The 14292-nt window shown below is 33.2% G+C and overlaps 1 protein-coding gene and 1 pseudogene across 4 annotated transcripts in view; one reads left to right on the top strand and one right to left on the bottom strand.

Annotated features, from left to right (window-relative positions):
- LOC147409827 (uncharacterized) overlaps window positions 1-14292 on the top strand; it is an 86666-nt gene that overhangs the window by 25649 nt on the left and 46725 nt on the right. The window lies entirely within an intron of this gene.
- LOC147409832 (sphingosine-1-phosphate lyase-like) lies at window positions 10682-13122 on the bottom strand (annotated as a pseudogene). The gene is made up of 5 exons (XR_015175469.1): window positions 12890-13122; window positions 12649-12790; window positions 12364-12414; window positions 12126-12217; window positions 10682-11035 (listed from the first exon to the last, which is right to left on the bottom strand). The product of XR_015175469.1 is annotated as a sphingosine-1-phosphate lyase-like (transcript).

Genomic DNA, 14292 nt, shown 5'->3' with positions numbered 1-14292 from the left:
GATTATAAAATTACCACCTTTTGTGATGAACAATTTTGTTCTTTTAAATTTTCATCCTTTTAGAATTAGGAATTCCCATCAATCAATAGTTTTCACAACAAGAAAAGCTTAAAAATTGGTCAGAGGTCGCCTTCTTGTTCTAAGATATGGTATTTAGAAACTATGATGCAATAAAAAATGCGAAACATCTTTCTTTCCAAAAGAAGGAAGTGACTCATATTTCAGCCAGCACAATCAGTGGCCTCCTAGATGAGTTATAGCCCAAAGTGATTGAAAACTAATAGAGGGAGTGCGTGCGAATATCTAACTCATTACGGTCACAAAGTATTTGCTATTGGAGAGAAACCAATTGTAGGTAATCCTTGATCTCAAAAATAGTACAGAGATTCTAAACAAAGTAACTATGTGGCTGAAACTTTTAAGTTAAACTTCTGATTTTGAATAATTCAAGAGAGCAAAAAATTCACTAAAACAATTCTTTATGACCAAAATGTGTTTGGACATGCAGACTTCGTCAATTTTACTTCAATATTCAACTAATTCTTTTGGGTTTTCAATGATCAGAGTTTTCCCATTAAAATGCGATCATGATTAACTCTCCGAGTTTGTTCATGCAATTTTGCTTTTGTAATTCAGTTAACATGTTGCTTCTGCTTTGGCAATGCTTTATTTATGGGTGACAAAACTATACAAAAAAATGCACTAAGTTTTGGAAATATCTTTATAATTATATTTCTCCATTGGCATCATAGCTGTGTACACTTTCTTTTACCGTTGCACAATCAAACTTCTTCCCTTTTTTCCAGTCCCTGGAGCTGATTTTGCTATTTTAGATGAACTTGATTCCAGAATAGATGTTGATGCACTTTAATTAAGATGTAGTAAAAGCAATCAATGGGCTTTTAACTCCTAAGACTTCTGCTATGATGGTCATCCATTATCAGCAAATTTTGGACTATATCAAACCCAAGTATGTCCACATCATGATGCAAATGATGGGATTTCACATTTTGAGGAGTTTAGAATATCGATTAATCATGCCAAAGCTGTCATATCGGCGTGTCCCTTAATCCTTTTATTGATTACACTGTCGTGTTTGTATTATATATCTTTTTATTATACGCTAATAAATGGATGTTTATACTTTGAAATCACGTTAGAATGGATAACGATATATTTGATAGAACTGATAGATTGATATTTATCTAAATTGTTTTACTATTTCTTTAGTCCTTATCTGAATGCTATGTTATATCAAAACCAACATGATTTAAATTTTAATATGTTTATTCATTACATGTTGTAAATAATTGTTATACCAGTAAACTTTTTGTTTAGGAATTCTCGTTACTCACCCTATCATTTACATTTTTAATCAAACGATTTTAAAGGAGCTAATCATTGAGGAAAAGATTTACGATGAGGTACCAGAGTTTGAGTATGTGGATGAGTAGCCCCCTCCATCAGTTTGAGAAGCCTTAGAGTTTTAGTAGTTATTTATTTTTATGTTTCAATTTGAGACATTTATGTTAGGGCACTACGTGCCATTTTATTTTATTATTACAAATAGGTACTCTTATATGTCAGATTTGTAGATATTAATTTATGTTATTACGAGATTGAGGATTTTTGATTATAATAAGAATTGATTGTTAGCTTATACAAACTCTTATTTATTGATTTTCGTCATTCTTCTATTGCGATACAACTTTTAAATAGGAATTATTATCTATTATTATATGTTATCATGGGATGGATAGTTAATCATACCTCGAGATTCCAACACTTAATCATGGGGAAGTATGTTAAGATTTTGGGGCGTGACAGTGTTATTTCGAAGCTCAATATTAGGTCCGTATGAGTATAAGTAGCTCTATTATAAAGATCTAGTTGATACCACAACATGGTATCATAGCTCAGTATTAGTTCCATTTGGGACGAGAGCTCGTCTGTGTCGAGAAGTCAGTTAGAGTCTAAACGGGAAATAAGATCAAGACTATTAGGAGGTTCAGTGTGACTGTTAAGTCATGCGACAATCTTCCATTCTAGGAATTAACGGGACGTGCAAGATTAAAAAGCTTTAAGATGATTAACCCAAACCTAGATACAACGTGACAAATATTGAGTAGAGCCAGACAAACGCTATGTCACGCAATAAAATAAAATAATAAAATAAATATATAAAACTTGTCATATAAGTGATGTACTGCTAGAAATTACATTAGTATATTAGTAAATTCGAGAAAGCTCACAAGACCATTATTGAATTTGCAGGTTAGGCAAAATAAAAGTAAATAGAAATTCATCCAGAGTTGTTGCAAGGAGTCAATCTTTTGAGAAAAATCTATCAGAGCTTAGAATACCTACAAGTATGGAGATAGTGATCTAAGGAATCTCAAAAATATCCTAGAATCAAGCTAGAATGGAAAAGAGACAGACAAAAGTATTCAAAGATCAAATGGTTATGATGAGCCAATTAGCAAGAATGATGGAGTAAATAACATATATGCTAGACCATCCTTATAATGACAAATCATCAAGAGGTCAATGGTTTAAAACCCCAACAGGAAGATAGCACATTTGAGAATGGGGGCCTTTAGTCCTTTTTAGAATTCCATGCAAGCTTGTATTAAAGCTTCCTAATTATACTATTCTTCCTATTCTTTCCCCCAAATTTGAATTTTACTGGTATTCAAGATCTTCCTTGTGTCTACCTAGTAATAGGTTGATTATAAGGGTATTCTGGTCCTTTTTTGAAGTTAAGATTGTTCTCAAACACCATTTCAACACAAAAGTACTTATTAGAAATACATCACAAATTCTGATTCCCAAATGCATATCCTACCTAGAGTACTTCTCCAGCTCCTTCAAGAAGTACTTCAGTTCCAACTCTTTGGTGGAGTACTTTTGGCTCTACTATCCACACAACCCAAAGAGGATGTAAGATCAATAAACAAATAAATAAAAGGTTCCATTAGTGCCCTACTTAGTAAGTAATAGAGATGAAGAGGTATTTTTGTTTGAACAAAGTCATCAACAATGCCATTTTGAACATATTAAAATTAATAGCAGTAGAGAAAAACAGGGTATTACGATCCCCTTTGCGTAGCCATTGAACTCATGATTTTTTGCTTGATCATTGCTTCTTCCGTCCACATCTCTTCGTTCAGAATGCAAGTAACTTCCTTTTCTTGGATAGCAAGCACATCATGTATAGGGTAAGATTGAATTTTGTTCTGGTTCTCAGCAAAGTGGTTGTAATGACCAAAATTTTTAACTCGTATCTCGAGGAGAATTTTGAATTTGACTTTGTAAATTTTGAGTTTATACAATATTTAGAAGTATGGATATGGATTTACAAACTTTTGAGGAAATTTGACATCACCAATAGATTCAAATTAAAAGGGTTGAAAAACATATTTTAACCTGTAAGTATGCCTTAATAAGAGGTCGAAAAAAAAAATACTAAATTCTTGAATTTCGTGTCAAGTTTATACCAAAAGGGGAAATAATTTTTGAAGCTAGAATTTGAAAAAGCTCATCACATCATTAGTTTTTATTTAAAAATTGCCCAAAATGGACCAAAACTTTGCGAAAATTGGTGCTAGGGACATCAACTTTTTAAACAAAACAAGCTCAAAAATAATTTTTATGTCCTTAGGTCATTATAAATACCAAACCTATTAGAAATTTACACAATTTTAAATCTTTTCTCAAGACTAAAATCCTGACCCTAACTCGTTAGAGGTAAAAGCTCCTATTCGAAGACCATAGAGTGGGATTCAAGGATCGACTAAGTAAAAGTTGAGGTGTCGATAGCAACTCTCTAATTTAATCAACTAATTTTGATTTAAAAATTAATTAATAATTAATAATTTTTTAAATGATAGAGAGAGAGATTTTAAAATTTAATAAAAAATTATTGCAAACCGAGATGACTCACTTGAGTCATATCCGTAATGTGAAAGAGTTGAGACTCAAAACAATATAAAAAACATATGGGATCCACGAAAACCCTAAGCCTACACCAAACACCTCAGACTCTAACCTAACTTCGTTCAAAACCATTAGGGTCTGTTGAAGCTTCTCATCTCACCCACAAACCCTAACTCAATCTCCATTAAAGGCTCGGGCAGTGATTTTTCCGTGGTGACTGGTGAGTCGTTTTTTCGTTCTAATCTATTGTCTTTTAATTTGATGGAAAGTCTGGTTGTTGTTTGTTCATGTGCTACCAATGAATCTTGAGCCTGATTTAGCCTATCAAGTATGCAAATTTGTTGTATATTTTCAAAGTAAAATAAGTTTTTTATAGCCTTTTTTTTTATTTGTTTTTCTTAAGTTAGATTTTTAGGTTTTTTGTGTATATAAGGTTTAGTCCCACATTGCTCACAAGTAAGTAAGTGGTGTACCTTATAAGTAATAGCCAACATAGTTAGTTGTATTTGTGTCACACCTTTAGGCTTTGATCCAGTGCTTCGAGGTGGTGCTTCGCACCACCCGCGCATGCGCAAGTGCACGTGCGACGTGCGAAAGGGCGATTGGGCATTTAGGGCGCATTGAGGCACACTTTGCACTTCGCACGTACGCATCGTCGCGAGGAGCTGGGGAGCCTTAAAGTTTTTGGGATACGAAACCATCCAACGGTGGTGGTTGATCCGTCACGTGTGATGGATCGGGTGCGATCAGCACCGCACGATCAAGTTAGTATCCGATCGGATACAATGGATCAAAATTATATTGAATCGAGAACGATCCGATGCATTGGATTTAGGTAGTACCTGATCAGAATGATCAGGTGCGATGGATCGATATAGTACCTGATCAGAAACTATCGGATCCGTTAGATCAAATGGCAACTGATTGGACGCGATCAGAACCACTAGATCAAACAGATTCAACTAAAAAGTATTAGTTAAAGGACATGAGACACATTCCTTCGATAAGGTGCAATCTAGATCGTTAGATCTCAGATAAGGCACAATCTAACGGCTATTAGACCAAGAGATATTATATCATGACTCTTGGTCAACAGACATAGAAATGACTATAAAAAGTCAACCAGGATTCAGATTTCTTCACCGAAAAATTCTGTATTCTCCTCTCTCTAAGCTTAAGATATAGGCATCATCATTTGTTATTTTTCTGAGTGTTCTAGGCTAAATCAGATCGTACATAATCTGATTTAGTATATGAGTGCAAGGCTTCTTTGTATCCTGAAGGCATTTGTTTGTCGATCCCTTGTGTACTTTGGTTCAACCAGTAGGGGAGAATATTTTTCTAAAAGAGATCGAATCTTTTCTAGCCTAGAAGTTAATTTTCTTCCTCCATCATCAAATTTTCCAAAAGTTTTAGACAAATATCCTCTTATTCGATGGAGGCTTCGACATTTCATTATCTCCAAATGATGAATCAAGACATGTCTCGTCTTGACCGATTTGATGGACAACACTTTACTAGATGGCAACAGAAAGTGTTGTTCTTTCTAACTACACTAAACATAGCCTACGTTCTAGATGATGATCTAGAACTCATTCCTGAGGCTACTCCAGAAGACAATACGGAATTGAAAGAAAGACGTAAGAAATAAAAGACGGATGATTTTCTGTGCAAAAACTACATTCTTAATGCTCTCTCCAATTCGATTTACGATATCTACCGTACGATCAACTCAGCCAAAGATCTCTGGAAAGCCTTGGAGAATAAATACAAAATAGAAGAGGCAAGTAATCAAAAATTTCTTATTAGTAATTATTTTGAGTTTAAGATGCCCAACGATAAACCAGTTCTGTCCCAAGTACATGAACTTCAATTAATCGTTGGGGATCTTAAGATTGCCGGTATCGATCTTCCAGAAGATTTTCAAGTGGGAGCTATCATATCAAAGCTTCCTCAATCCTGGAAAAGTTACAAGAAGAAGATGAAGCATGAGGAGAAGAAGTATACTTTGGAGTCTCTACAACGTCACCTTCGTATAGAAGAAGATGTTCGTAATAGAGAACATAAAGATGAAGAAATAGAGAAAACCAAAGTTAACTTGATTGAGGGTGATAAGCCCAAGAAATTTGATTTTAGGTTAAAACCTAAGAAAACTTCCTCCTTTAAGAAGAAATCTGATAAAAACAAGAAGAAAAACAGCAAGTGTTTTTATTGTAATAAGTCTGGTCATTATGTACGAGAATGCCGACATCGAAAGAAGGAATTCAAGAAAGAAACAAATACAGTAGTAGTAGAGGAATCAATGATTGCAACAGTTTTCCATACTCGTTCACTTGCACATGTTGTGTCAAACAAAAGTGGGTGGTGGGTTGATACTGGAGCAACAGATCACTTCTGTAATGATAAAATTCTCTATACAAGATATGAACCTTGTAGTGAAGGTACAAAAGTGAAAATGGCAAACGGTTCACTTTCCAACATTCTCGGAGTTGGGACTGTGGGTCTTAGATTCACTTCTGGGAAAACTGTACTTCTTTTCAATATTTTCCATGTTCTAGAACTCTCTAAGAATCTCGTGTCAGGAGACCTGCTTAATAAATCAGGTTTCAAGCTTGTGTATGAATTGGATCGACTTACCTTGTCCAAGAACAATGAATTTGTGGGACATGGTTATTCTTGTAATGGCATGATATGCCTAAATTTAGATAATGAAATTTCTTTTGTTTTGTATGTTGTTGATTTATTATGTTTGTGGCATGGTAGATTAGGACACGTTAATTATGGTTCAATTAAACGTATGATCAATCTAGGACTTATTCCTAAGTGTAACTTAGAGAATATTTCTAAATGCCAAACCTGTGTTCAATCTAAGATAACTAGAAAATCCTTTAAATCTGTTGAAAGAACATCTACTATCTTAAAGCTTATTCATAGTGATGTATGCGATCTTAATAGTAAAACACGTAAAGGCAATAGATATTTTGTTACCTTCATTGATGATTACTCAAAGTACGCATATATTTTTTTAATGAAAACTAAAAATGAAGTTTTTGAGAAATTTTGAATCTTTAAGGCAGAAGTTGAAAATCAACTTAACCATAAAATTAAGATTCTACGTTCTGATAGGGGTGGTGAATACTATCCAAATGAGTTTATTAAGTTTTGTAAAACTCATGGCATTATCCATCAAGTTACGGCTCCTTACACGCCGCAACAAAATGGAGTTGTAGAAAGAAAGAATAGAACTTTAATTGAAATGGTAAATGCTATGATAATTAGTTCAGGATTATCTTACTCGTTAGTGGGAGAAGCAATTCTTTCTGCTTGTTATATCTTGAATAGAGTTCCAACAAAGAAAAATAATGTTACCCCTTATGAACTCTGGTTCAAAAGGAAGCCTAATCTTAATCGTCTCAAAGTGTGGGGGTGTCTTGCCTATGTAAGAAAACCCAGTCCTAAGAGACCAAAATTAGGAGTTAGAACCTACAAGTATATATTTATTGGTTATTCTCATAAAGCATAACTTATCGTTTTCTAGATCTGGAAACTGGTGATATCATTGAATCTGTAGATGTAGAATTTTTTGAGGATTTGACTAAGTCAAGTTCTCATGATCCAATTTCTGAAAATTCTATTCCTAAACAGATTCATCAACCTATTCAAAATAACACTAGTGGTGACCCAGGTTCTGATCAACAAGATCTTAAACCTAGGAGAAGTAAGAGAGCTAGAGTTGAACGCACTTTTGGACCTGACTTTCTAGTTTATCTCGTTGAAGGAGATAGATATGAAGTCAAGAATATTACTAGGTTCATATTAAATGTAGAGATAGATGAACCCTCTACATTTTCTGAGGCTATGAACTCTAGAGATTTATTATTTTGGAAAGAAGCCATTAATGATGAGATGAATTCGATTATTTTTAATCAGACTTGGGTTCTCTCAGATTTACCCCCAGGTGCGAAACCTATAGGGTGTAAATGGATTGTTAAGAAGAAATTGAATACAGATGGATCAATAAATAAGTTTAAAGTTAGATTAGTTGCTAAAGACTTTAAATAGAGACACGGGATATACTATTTTGATACATATGCTCCAATAGCTCGGATATCATTTATTCAACTACTAATTTCTCTTGCTTCCATTCATAAAATGGTTATCCATCAAATGGATGTAAAAACAGCTTTTCTAAATAGTGATTTAGAAGAAGAAATTTATATGGAGCAACCAGAAGGTTTTGTCAAACCTGGTCAAGAAAAGAAAGTTTGCAAATTAATTAAATCACTTTATGGTTTAAAGCAAGCTCCTCTTCAATGCCATGAGAAATTTGATAAAATAGTCTTATCTTATGGTTTCAAAGTAAATGATGCTGACAAGTGCATTTACTGCAAATTTGAAAATAATGTTGGTGTCATTATTTATCTCTATGTTGATGACATGTTAATATTTAGAACTAACATTGAATGTGTAGAAGAAATCAAAAAGTTTCTATCTACTAATTTTGGTCTTGCTCCAAGATTTTAAGAATGGACGACTACCAAACTTTTTAAAAGTTCAATAGTGAAAAATAATTTTTTTTGAATTTTTTCTTCATTGTTCATTGAAATTGTCTCTGTGCAACCCTAAATCATTGGATCATGTTTTTTGATGTTTAGAAAGTAGAAAGAGTTGAGAGTTGAGAATTAAGTTACTTGTTTGAGAAGATAGTGAATATTTAAATAATTCTACTACTAAATAATAAATATAAACATCCTCTTAAATAATTAAAAAAAAAAAAATACTCTATTTACCCGTTTACCCGATGGGTACTAGATGGAGACCCAATTCTTAATGGGTCCTTAAAATGACTACCCCATAACTGACCCGAAAATTAGTTGGGTCTTTCATAGTGGACCCATTGTGGTCATACTTGACCTTCAAGCAATCTTTTCAATTTTTTTTCCCACCCATAACTAATTTACAATGTTTCGTGTCATTTAAGGCACTTGTAATTTTAGAAATAAATTAATATTGATTTACATCAACAATATCACCTTTCTCTCAGTAAGGATGATGTTTAATGTTATTGGGATAATTATTTGGAAATTCTTATAGGATTGATGCATCGAGCTCACGAACCCACTTTTAATGCAAGGTTCTCCTATGAGAAGCCAGGTGAAAATCAGTGAATGAACTTCTCAAAAAAAAAAAAAATCAGTGAATGACACATCATTCCAAGAATAAATTTTCTTTATTCTTTGACATCAGAAAGCTTGGTGCATTAATGTCTTGTGAAATACTTTTTGGGTCTTCCAATCCTACTGAGGTGTCTATGGTGGACCTGTGTATTAACCTTCAAGTTGATTAGTGATATCTTTGGTGGACCCATCCATAAATATCTCACCACTATTTTCTAATTGATGACTTACCCTATGCCATTTATATTTGTTGGAAGACTAACAAAACTGGCCTATGAGCCTTCATTTTCAACCTTAAGCCAAAAACTTTTGATATTTCTTAAACAATTTTCTAATTGTAAAGTTTTTTAACCTGTAGGATAAATCATTTTGAACCCATTCAATACTCATCATCATCGACCATTTGAAAAAGCAGGGTTATCTCAAGTACTCACAAAAATATGTGAACACCATTTTTTCCATTTTATATCAAAGTTTAAAGCACAGTTATGAACTTTTCACAGTTAACAAATTATATAAAATATATGGTTCTTATTTTTTAACTTAAGTGTTTGGATGTTGATCCTTTTATGCCCTTTATATTTTAATTGTCGCCGCTGTCACTGACGGGCCAACTACAACAATAGTCATAGTGCAATCATTGCAACTACCCCGACCATCATTATCCTTATCTTCGATGTTGTTGTCACCATCCCATTTTATCTTAGACACATGAAAATCACCACCACTATAGAACCTCATGGCCACAATAAACGTAAGAGATGATTCTCAGCAAGAAACTAAAATTTTACTAATAATCTAAATATTATAAATTACATCTTTAACTTAGATCTTCACACTTATAATGACTTCACCTTTGTAGTATTAATGCACTTACTGAAAATTGAAAAAAACATTTTCAAAATAGTGAAACTTTCTGTAAATGGTAAAAGATTTAATATTTCTAAGACTTCTTTAAATTGTAAAAATGTAATTTACCAAAGAAGTGTAAATAATATAGATTTTGTGAACTCCTCAAACCCATGTAATCACTACAAAATATGAGGTATTTAGAGGCGGTTTTAAACCCTCCAATTTTGACTAAACCGCCTCTAATATATATAAGGGCGGTTTAGTCAAAATGCCCACTATAGTGGCATCGCTAATTACGTTTAGTGGCCAACTAAAAGCAGTTTTAAAATCGCCTCTAAATGTGATTTAAGGGCGTTTTTTATATTTTTAGAGGCTGTTTTAAAACCACCTCTAATAATAATAATTTAACGACGGTTTTAAAACCGCCTCTAAAAAATATGATTTAAGGGCGGTTTTTATATTATTAGTGGCTAATTGAAAATCACCTCTAATAATAGTAATTTAAGGGCAGTTTTAAAACTGTCTCTAAATAATGTTATTTAAGGGCGGTTTTTATATTTTAGAGGCAATTTGAAAACCGCCCCTAATAACAAATTTAGTTTTAAAAAAGCAACATTAGAGGCAGCTTAAAACTGCCTCTAATGTTGTAAAAAAAATTTAATAAAATATTCATTCCAAAATAAAACCTGCAGTTATATAAAGAAAAAGAACTGCTATTGGCACCCCACATTTCACTTATCACATGTTTATAAAAAGATGCCACAACCTGTAAATGTGTTGTGTGGAGGTCTATGCTACATAAACTACAATCTACTAAACATGCATCTGTGAAATCCAAAAATAAATTATATATTCACGAATATTTTTACTAAAAAAATATAGGCAACTCCATGAATTATAAACAAAATAAGTAACTCAAACATTGATCGATAGACAACACTACCTTTCTAATGGTGTGATTCCTATATAGAACTATACTAGTTCCCTTTGGAGCCAACCCATACTTATGCACATCAACTGATATCGATGTTACTCCTTCAACAGAAAAATTGAAGGGTGGAATTGGGTACCTAGAAAGGGGAAAATTGTGCAAAATAATCAATACCAACAAATAAAAGAATAATTGAATTATGTTGCTTCTTGAAGAGCAGGTGATGAAAGGAGTTCAACCAACTTTCGAAAAAGCTTTCTAGCTAAAATGATAAACTAAACACACAACAATAATGGATCTTTGCATCCTAGAAAGATTACAGAAGATTACATTTATCCAAGTTTGAATGTTCACCCAGAAGTCTAAATTAATTAAAATAAGGTGGTTTTTAGTCAATTGCAAAACCAGACCCACTTAAAACTTGAATGCTAGAGATGTAAAATTATTTTCATTGACTATGTAAATCATAAAGATGGGTTTAAAAACTTGAACGGTTCCTCAAAGCACCATAGCATTACATAAATTGTTAAATCAAGATAATCTAATTGAAAAACCACTCTTCTAAGTACCAACATCACATTAATGGGATGATACCACTTGATTCTAGATGGTTCTTCTGTCAAACAATTAGAAACCTCCAAATGGTGACTCAAATGCTATGGTCCATCCAAAAGATGACATGTCAATAGATCTATATTGATAGGCTGTCTACCTATTGCACATTTAATAGCAGATTATACCATTTACAAAATTATGTAGGACTCAACAAAATCTTCTTCAAAATGAGAAAGAGCTAATGATATCAACCTGAATAAGTATGGAAAAATCTAAACTAGTTCTTCTTCAAAGTAAGAAAGAGCCAATGGTCTCAACCTTAATAAGATCAAATAGGGGATGCAATTATTGAACCAATAGTTTATATGATTGGTGTCAAACAATCCTTCACAAACAAGTAATGACACAAATTAAATTAGAATTTTGAAGGGACATACAAGGCTTTCAAAACTCAAATGTATAAATGCAGAGAATAAAAACATGCAGAAATATGGAGACAATTAGCAAGGCTTTATGTCCTCCTATTGGTGTGTGGATACACAATATTTGATGGATTAGTTTTCTTTCTCAATAGATTTGTTTCCACATATCCAATATATCAATGAATATTAATTAGAAGCAATCATCAACAAAAGCAATATTTCAAAGTTATTAAACAATCAAGCAAAACATACCCAAGCTTACGAGCGAAAGGCAATATGCAACCACCAAGGCAGAGGTCAACATGTAAACAAATTCCAAAATGGGATGCCAACTCACCAAGTTCCTGCATAAATGAGTTCATAAGGGAGGGAAAGAAGAAACAAATGATACCTACTAACAATTAATGAGCATGCATGAAAATCTTTATTGAAGGAAACCAAAATAACTTTAAAGAATTTTAGTTGACATTGAGGCAATCCATTTACATACTTCAATGGGATCGATGATGCCATGTGGGAAACCAAGGGCAGATCCAACAATCTGAGAAAACATTGACTTTCAAGTTATTTGAAATTGCAAATATGAATTTATGTTGAGGAACAATAAGTCTCAATTGTTGTAATTGAAAGAGTATCAAAGATAGAAAGAAAGATACATTTCATATAATTTTCCCTTATCTAAACCACTCCCCCCCCCCCCGCCCCCCCCACCAGAAAAAAAAAAAAAAAAAAAGAAGAAGAAGAAGAAGAAGAAAGAAACAAGGATAAGACATACTAAAACTGTGTTCTTATTAATGAATCGTCTGATCACTTTGACATCTGCTAGGAATTCTTTGTTCACAGGACCATGCTACAGTTTGATGTTAAAATATTGTGTAGCCTTGTCATATGCTGAGTGTGCAGATTCAGGTATTATCCTGTACTTGGAGAGAAATCAGAGATATTTATATAAATAATTACCAAATCATAAATAGATTACTCAAGAGATACAAATGAAGCCAAAGAACCTAACTCACATTTCAGGTTTTGTAATCCCCTTTTTTGTTTTCATATAGTCACGTGATGACTTCACAGTTAATAATATACTTTCAGTTCCTCCTGATGTCATGTTGCCGTATATTTGTCCTCTAGAAGCTATTTCTTTACTACCAAGCAGTGCAGCTGTCATTGCAACTACCTCCCCCTCAAATCGTACTACACTTTGGAATACATCGAGATGCTATGGATTGGTATGTGCAAACCTGACCATATAAACATATTCAAAGTATGATATAATAAGAGGTGCATATACGAAACACATATCACAGATCGTATTCATCGAAATCATCACCAGAAAATTGTCTAATGTAACTTGAATTCAATTATTATCTCATAAAAAAGCCGTTAAAAAAAAAGAAAAAGATTCCATAAAAATTAATTGTACCGTTTAAATTAAAAGTAGTTTACTACAAGACAACAATAAGACCATCCATGCTTTTTGGGACTGAATATTAGGATGTCAAGAAACATGCAAGCATAATAGAGATGAAGATGTTGTGATGGATGAGTGGTAAGGAAAAGAAAGAAAAATTGAGGAATAAGTACATTTAAGGAACTGAAGGAATAGCTCTAGAGAGAAAACAAGGGAAAGTTGTTTAAGATGGTTTGGGCATGTGTAAAGAATTCCTATAACAGCACCAGTGAGAACTGAGTAGGCACATTTTAGTGTAAGTTGAGGGCTCCAAAAGTGAGGAAGATCTAAAAATTGGCTTGGACAAAGATTTGAAGGAATGTTACTTGATTAAAGATATGGTTCTTGAATAGAGTTAAATGGTAAAATAAGATCCATATTGCTGACCCCTGGTAATTGGAATAAGGTGTTGATATGATGATGAAACAAAAGGCGGTATTGTGCATTCCATCATGCTCATGATCGTGTTGAACTATTACTTGAAATATCAATAATTGTAAAACAAATCTAAAATTCATATACACGTGCCTAGACAGGTGGATCAGGACACACTTAAACACTAGAAGAAACCTATGGAATGAATTGATCTAACCAACCTAAGCTAACAAAGAAATGAATTATCTCTGTCTACCCTTATGGTTTTGTTTTAATTTGATGAACCACCAATCCAAATATGAAATGAGTTAGCCGACGAATCAGGTAATAAAGTTTAGGATAAGACTTCGAGAACGATAGATATCACGTGTTGCTGTCTCACTGGGCAAAATCAGTGGGCCTGACAAAATTAAACTTGGATTTTTTTTTTCCAGCAATGGGTACCCACCATTATCCCCAATTAGAAGGCCATGAGATAAAAATTGCAAATTTGGGTAAGTAAGCAACAAGTTTTGGTGATAATTGACATATAATAGCAAGAAAGACAAGCTCCTGTCATCCCATAAACGGTAAAATAATAAAGCATACAATGGC

The sequence above is a fragment of the Akebia trifoliata genome, chromosome 2 (genome assembly GCF_017979445.1).
Source record: "Akebia trifoliata isolate Shusen 1 chromosome 2, ASM1797944v1, whole genome shotgun sequence".
Lineage (NCBI taxonomy): Eukaryota > Viridiplantae > Streptophyta > Magnoliopsida > Ranunculales > Lardizabalaceae > Akebia > Akebia trifoliata.
The sequence above is the reverse complement of the archived record's forward strand: the minus strand, read 5'-3'. Positions and strand labels throughout refer to the sequence as shown.